Below are 6,000 nucleotides of genomic sequence, written 5' to 3' on the forward strand. Positions count from 1 at the left end.
GTATATATATATGTGCATATTTTACAATGAACATAAAATATATTGGTTTTACGCATATAATCAACATTTTTAAATGAGTAGTTTTAGATTTCTCCATTTTAAATTCGATTACGCTGTTCGCAATGCTTCTTGGGATTGTAGTTCTTTCCCTCACTAAAGTCCTTATCCGATTTTCAAAAACCTTTTTGCTTCAAATAAAAGTCTGTAATGTTATGATTCACCTCGTATCTGCTTGGTTTAGTTCATGACTTATAACTCTTTAGAATCCCTATGTGAAAAATAAATGGAAATAATACTTCTGGAACTAGCTAAAAGGGGGCGGGGACTGTTGCAATCATTACTGTGGCTTGCTAAATACTTGATTCAGATTGGCTGACAGATGTTCCATATTTTTAACAGCATGACTAGGTTTGTTGGCAACATTACAGTTCAACCTCACTTTTCCAAATTATCAGAACTTAACTAAAAATTACTGTTACACTTTATTTTAAGGTGTCATAGTTACAGTGTAATTATATATTGAAGTACTGAGTAATATTAAGCAACTACATGTACTTACTATAGGGTTGGGGTAGGAATAGGATCTGGTTGAGGGTTAGTTGCATGTAATTATGCATAATTTACTGTTATTACTATGGTAAGTACATGTAACATATGCAACAAGGACACTGTAAAATAAAGTGTTACCAAAATGACAAATATTTTTTTTCCAAAGTTATATTTGATATCTATGGAAAGCACAGCAATAGATGGCTCAATATCCGCTCTGAAATACTATAATAACTATGAAGATCTAATAATGTGAATGTCACGAATGAGACTCTCACTCTCTCACACACACCTTGTTCAGTTTAATCAAACAGTTTTCGAAAAATGTGTATGCAAGATGCTTCAATAGTGCAACGAACAGAATCAAACTAATTATTTAGTCTCTGAACTGAACTGATAAACTGAAGCGTAAGCATTGATGAAACACTGACTTATATGACTTCGCAATGCTCTTTCAGCTCTTTCTCTGAAACATCTCCGCAGAAAACTGACCTCATGTTGTTTATTCATCAGAAGAACAGAGTCAGATCTATAACTAATAGCTCGTTATGCGAGGGCGCTTTCTCTTTCAGAGTTCTAAGAGCTTTTGATATGATAAATGATTAAAAATGCATAACATATAGTGCTGGTCATTTATCGGACGGCATAAAACAAGAGCGTACAGTGAGTGCATCAAAAGTGTGTTTCAGGACAGCTTTTCTCATGCTCTAAGCCAAACGATTAATATCACTGAGACGGAAGGAACTCCAACACAATGGATTCGAAATGTCCTTTTTCTTAAAGTTAGAAACAATTAAACGCTCTATAAGAGCTTCGTCTAACCAGTTTAATAAAGCTTGGGACCCTTTTAAGCATATGTTATTGTCTGAATCTTATTTCCAGCATTTTCTTTTAGCATGCAGACTGTGCACTTTCATAGTTTTGTTAAGCCACACTTCTATTTACCTTTTTTTTTGTATTATTATTTAAGAAGATTTTGTCTTTTGTTTTGCTTTCTTTGTTGTAATATTGTCTTGAAACGCATAAATAAAGCATAAAAAAAGTGAGTTTCAATACATGAAAATACAGCCCTGTTCTCTTCCGATTGTGCTTCATTGAAGATTTGATTTAATGCATGCATGCAATGCATGTTTGGAATTATATTCTTTGAATCACTTGCATTTAGTCTAATTATTAATATTATAGCTCATTCCCTGTTTGCATGAGTAAATCGTTCGACATGTTTATTAGTTAGCTCTTGGCTGCATGTTACTCAGTGAGGTTTTGTGAATACACACTTGTGCTAATAGCACCTTTCCCGTCAGTGGTCATGTTTGAATTGTTTTTAAACTGGTGGGCGTGGCTTATTATTGTCTGGTAACCGTGGCGACGGAGAGGCGGGAAGAAGCATTAGGCCTCCGGAGTCCATCATGTCTGACAGAAACATTCAGATCTTGTATCTGTGCATGACGTTAGTGGCGACAGAGAGGCTTTCAGTCCGCAAGAGCCGAGCACTCGGAGAACAGCTGAATGACACAGGCATGAGGGTTTAGAGCACTATAGAAATCCTGGTTGTGCAACAACACAAAGTAATGCAATTTGAGTCTTAAATGCAAGTCAATAAAAACTCACAAAAATCAAGCAGTACTGGCATTTACCAAGTCAAGCAACAAACACTACATATTAAACTTCCTCATGCAGCTACCACCATTTGTGCTACAGATATTCATATTTTGACCTGGCCAACAATAAAATAGGTAAAAAAAAAATCTCACAGACTTGCATTGAATTGGGGAACTGAGCCGATATCAGAGACTCGAGGGTGAATGTAAAATAAACCATCAGAACACACTAGCAACCAGTGTTCATTTCGTATTATTTATATATTATGGAGCGCAACAGTCGTCTCCGGAAGTATAAACTCCCTTCATTTTCTCCATAGGGAATTTGATTTCGAACGATAATTTATACATCTTTAAAGACTGTGAGCTACGAGGTTGTTAAATGATGGTACTTGATTCTGTTGAAGCCGTCAGCCCGCATTTATTCAGCGTATTTTGAAAATAATCGTGTTTAACAGGTGAGTTTAAACTACATTACCCATAACTTTAGGAAAAATTCCACCAATCAGAGAGTCGAAAAAAGCAACACGCGCCAAAAGAGCTCTTTAGCTCCGCCTACTTCCATGTAATTGAGTCGTTCTCTCTATGCTCTTAAAATACTTAAATATTTATGCATATTTGCAAAAAAATTTAAATATATTGTTTTTATGTATATAATCAATATTGTAGTAGTTTTATATTTCTCCATCATTTTTTATGTAATTTATGCTGTTTGCCATGCTTCATTGGATTGTAGTTATTTTCCTCACTAAAGCCGTTAAGTTGTTTGTTTGTTTTGTTTTGTTTTTTTGCTTAAAATCAAAGTTTGTAGAGTTGTGATTCACTTTTTTAGCTGATTAGCTTAGTTCATGGCGTATAACTCTTTAACAAAGACTATTTTAAAATCCATATGGGAAAAATGAACGAAAAATAAACTTTCAGAACCAGTACCGCTGAAAAAGGGGACGGGCACTGTTGCACTACAGTATGTACGTGACAGAATGATACACCAGGCTGTAGTTATAGTATTATGCAGAAACTTGGGAAATATGCTCTTATTTAGTTCTATCATCACCGTTTAGTTGCATTGTATGTTCAGTAAAACTGAGGTTGTATGATCAGTGCCGGTCACAGCGCCTTTTGGTGTTGTTTGGTCACTTTAGACAGAAATTTCTTTTTTGGAAATTTAAAAAAATCGCTACTTCATCAGAATGGTACGAAACTCTGTGACTTTTGCGGCAGTCACTATGTGGGCACAAAAAAAGAATAAAAAATCCATGAACTTGATCCAAAAAAGCGTAAAAAAATAGTCACACTCGTGTTGCTCACATTTAAAAATTACCGCTATAGAAAATGAGGTCCCACTTTATATTAAGTGGCTTCAAGAATTATGTACTTACATTAAAAAATATGGACAATGTACATACACTTTTGCTGCTATTGAGGAGTGATACGGGTAAGGTTAGGGTCAGGTGTGTGTGATACGGGTAAGGTTATGGTCATGTGTGTGCGATACGGGTAAGGTTAGGGTCAGGTGTGTGTGATACGGGTGAGGTTAGAGTCAGGTGTGTGTGATACGGGTAAGGTTAGGGTCAGGTGTGTGTGATACGGGTAAGGTTAGGGTCAGGTGTGTGCGATACGGGTAAGGTTAGGGTCAGGTGTGTGTGATACTGGTAAGGTTAGGGTCAGGTGTGTGCGATACGGCTGAGGTTAGGGTCAGGTGTGTGTGATACGGGTAAGGTTAGGGTCAGGTGTGTGTGATACGGGTAAGGTTAGGGTCAGGTGTGTGTGATACGGGTAAGGTTAGGGCCAGGTGTGTGTGATACCGCTGAGGTTAGGGTCAGGTGTGTGTGATACGGGTAAGGTTAGGGTCAGGTGCGTGTGATACGGGTAAGGTTAGGGTCAGGTGCGTGTGATACGGGTAAGGTTAGGGTCAGGTGCGTGTGATACGGGTAAGGTTAGGGTCAGGTGCGTGTGATACGGGTAAGGTTAGGGTCAGGTGTGTGTGATACGGGTAAGGTTAGGGTCAGGTGTGTGTTACGGGTAAGGTTAGGGTCAGGTGTGTGCGATACGGCTGAGGTTAGGGTCAGGTGTGTGCGATACGGGTAAGGTTAGGGTCAGGTGTGTGTGATACGGGTAAGGTTAGGGCCAGGTGTGTGTGATACCGCTGAGGTTAGGGTCAGGTGTGTGTGATACGGGTAAGGTTAGGGTCAGGTGTGTGTGATACGGGTAAGGTTAGGGTCAGGTGTGTGCGATACGGCTGAGGTTAGGGTCAGGTGTGTGCGATACGGGTAAGGTTAGGGTCAGGTGTGTGTGATACGGGTAAGGTTAGGGTCAGGTGTGTGCGATACGGGTAAGGTTAGGGTCAGGTGTGTGTGATACGGGTAAGGTTAGGGCCAGGTGTGTGTGATAAGGCTGAGGTTAGGGTCAGGTGTGTCTGATACGGGTAAGGTTATGGTCAGGTGTGTGCGATACGGGTAAGGTTATGGTCATGTGTGTGCGATACGGGTAAGGTTATGGTCAGGTGTGTGCTATACGGGTAAGGTTAGGGTCAGGTGTGTGTGATACGGGTAAGGTTAGGGTCAGGTGTGTGTGATACGGGTAAGGTTAGGGTCAGGTGTGTGTGATACGGGTAAGGTTAGGGTCAGGTGTGTGTGATACGGGTAAGGTGAGGGTCAGGTGTGTGCGATACGGGTAAGGTGAGGGTCAGGTGTGTGCGATATGGGTAAGGTTAGGGTCAGGTGTGTGTGATACGGGTAAGGTTATGGTCAGGTGTGTGCTATACGGGTAAGGTTAGTGTCAGGTGTGTGCGATACGGGTAAGGTTAGGGTCAGGTGTGTGTGATACGGGTAAGGTTAGGGTCAGGTGTGGTGGTATGGGTTGGTTTAAGGTTGGGTTAAGGTGTAAGGGAAGGGTCGACAGTGTAATTACAAATGTAACTACATACATTAATTACAGCTGTAATTACATGCAGGTATTTTTAAAATATAAGTACAATGTAAAAACATGTATGTACACGAAATGTCCATTGTATCAAATTATTAGTTTCAATGTACGAACATAGTACTCAAAGCCACTTAATATAAAGTGGGACCGAAAATAAATGGAAAATAGGCAAAAATGCAGAGAATTTTTTGTGTGTACAACCTACTAAATCAGCCTCGATGGAGAAAAAAAGTGCAAAATAGACACAATCTTCCCCTGGTGTGACTGTAACACAAAAGCAGTCACTCAACTGAGACTAGTCTTGCTGGATCTGTTTGTTGCTTTTGCTTAACCACCAGATCCTCCTGTCAGCCCTCGTGATGAAGGGCATCTCGGGAACTGCTCTCCAATGCTTCAGGTCTTGCCTCTCAGTGGCTCCTTCAGCGTGTTGTGGATGGGTGAGGCGTCTAAGAGCCAACATCTAGCTACTGGAGTGCCTCAGGGCTCAGTGCTTGGTCCACTTCTCTTCTCCATCTACATGTCATCACTAGGATCTGTCATTCAGAAACAGGGTTTTATCACTGCTCTTATGTTCTGTAATTGATGTTATGTGTAACAAAATGACAATTCAGGTTAAGTTGTAGTAAAAATGTATGCAAAATCTGAAACTTCAAATCAACATTTCAAACAAAAAAATTCTAAACCTTCACAAAAATGTATATCTAAAATCCACAACTTAATAAAAATAAGTGTTTATCTCTAAAAACAACTATACAATTTGTAAGCCTTTTTATATAGAGATCTATAGGAATCTAGTGGTTACAGAACAGCATACACAAGTTTTTCGTTTTTTACTCCCACCAGATCAAAAATTGGATTTTGAAAGCATTGTCTCTATTTTAACATGAAATACTGGTTTTTCATAAAAACTTTTTCAATGGGGAAA

Source organism: Siphateles boraxobius, unplaced genomic scaffold (genome assembly GCF_051911475.1).
Source record: "Siphateles boraxobius isolate OS27281-9 unplaced genomic scaffold, OSU_SipBor_1 135, whole genome shotgun sequence".
Taxonomy (NCBI): Eukaryota; Metazoa; Chordata; class Actinopteri; order Cypriniformes; family Leuciscidae; genus Siphateles; species Siphateles boraxobius.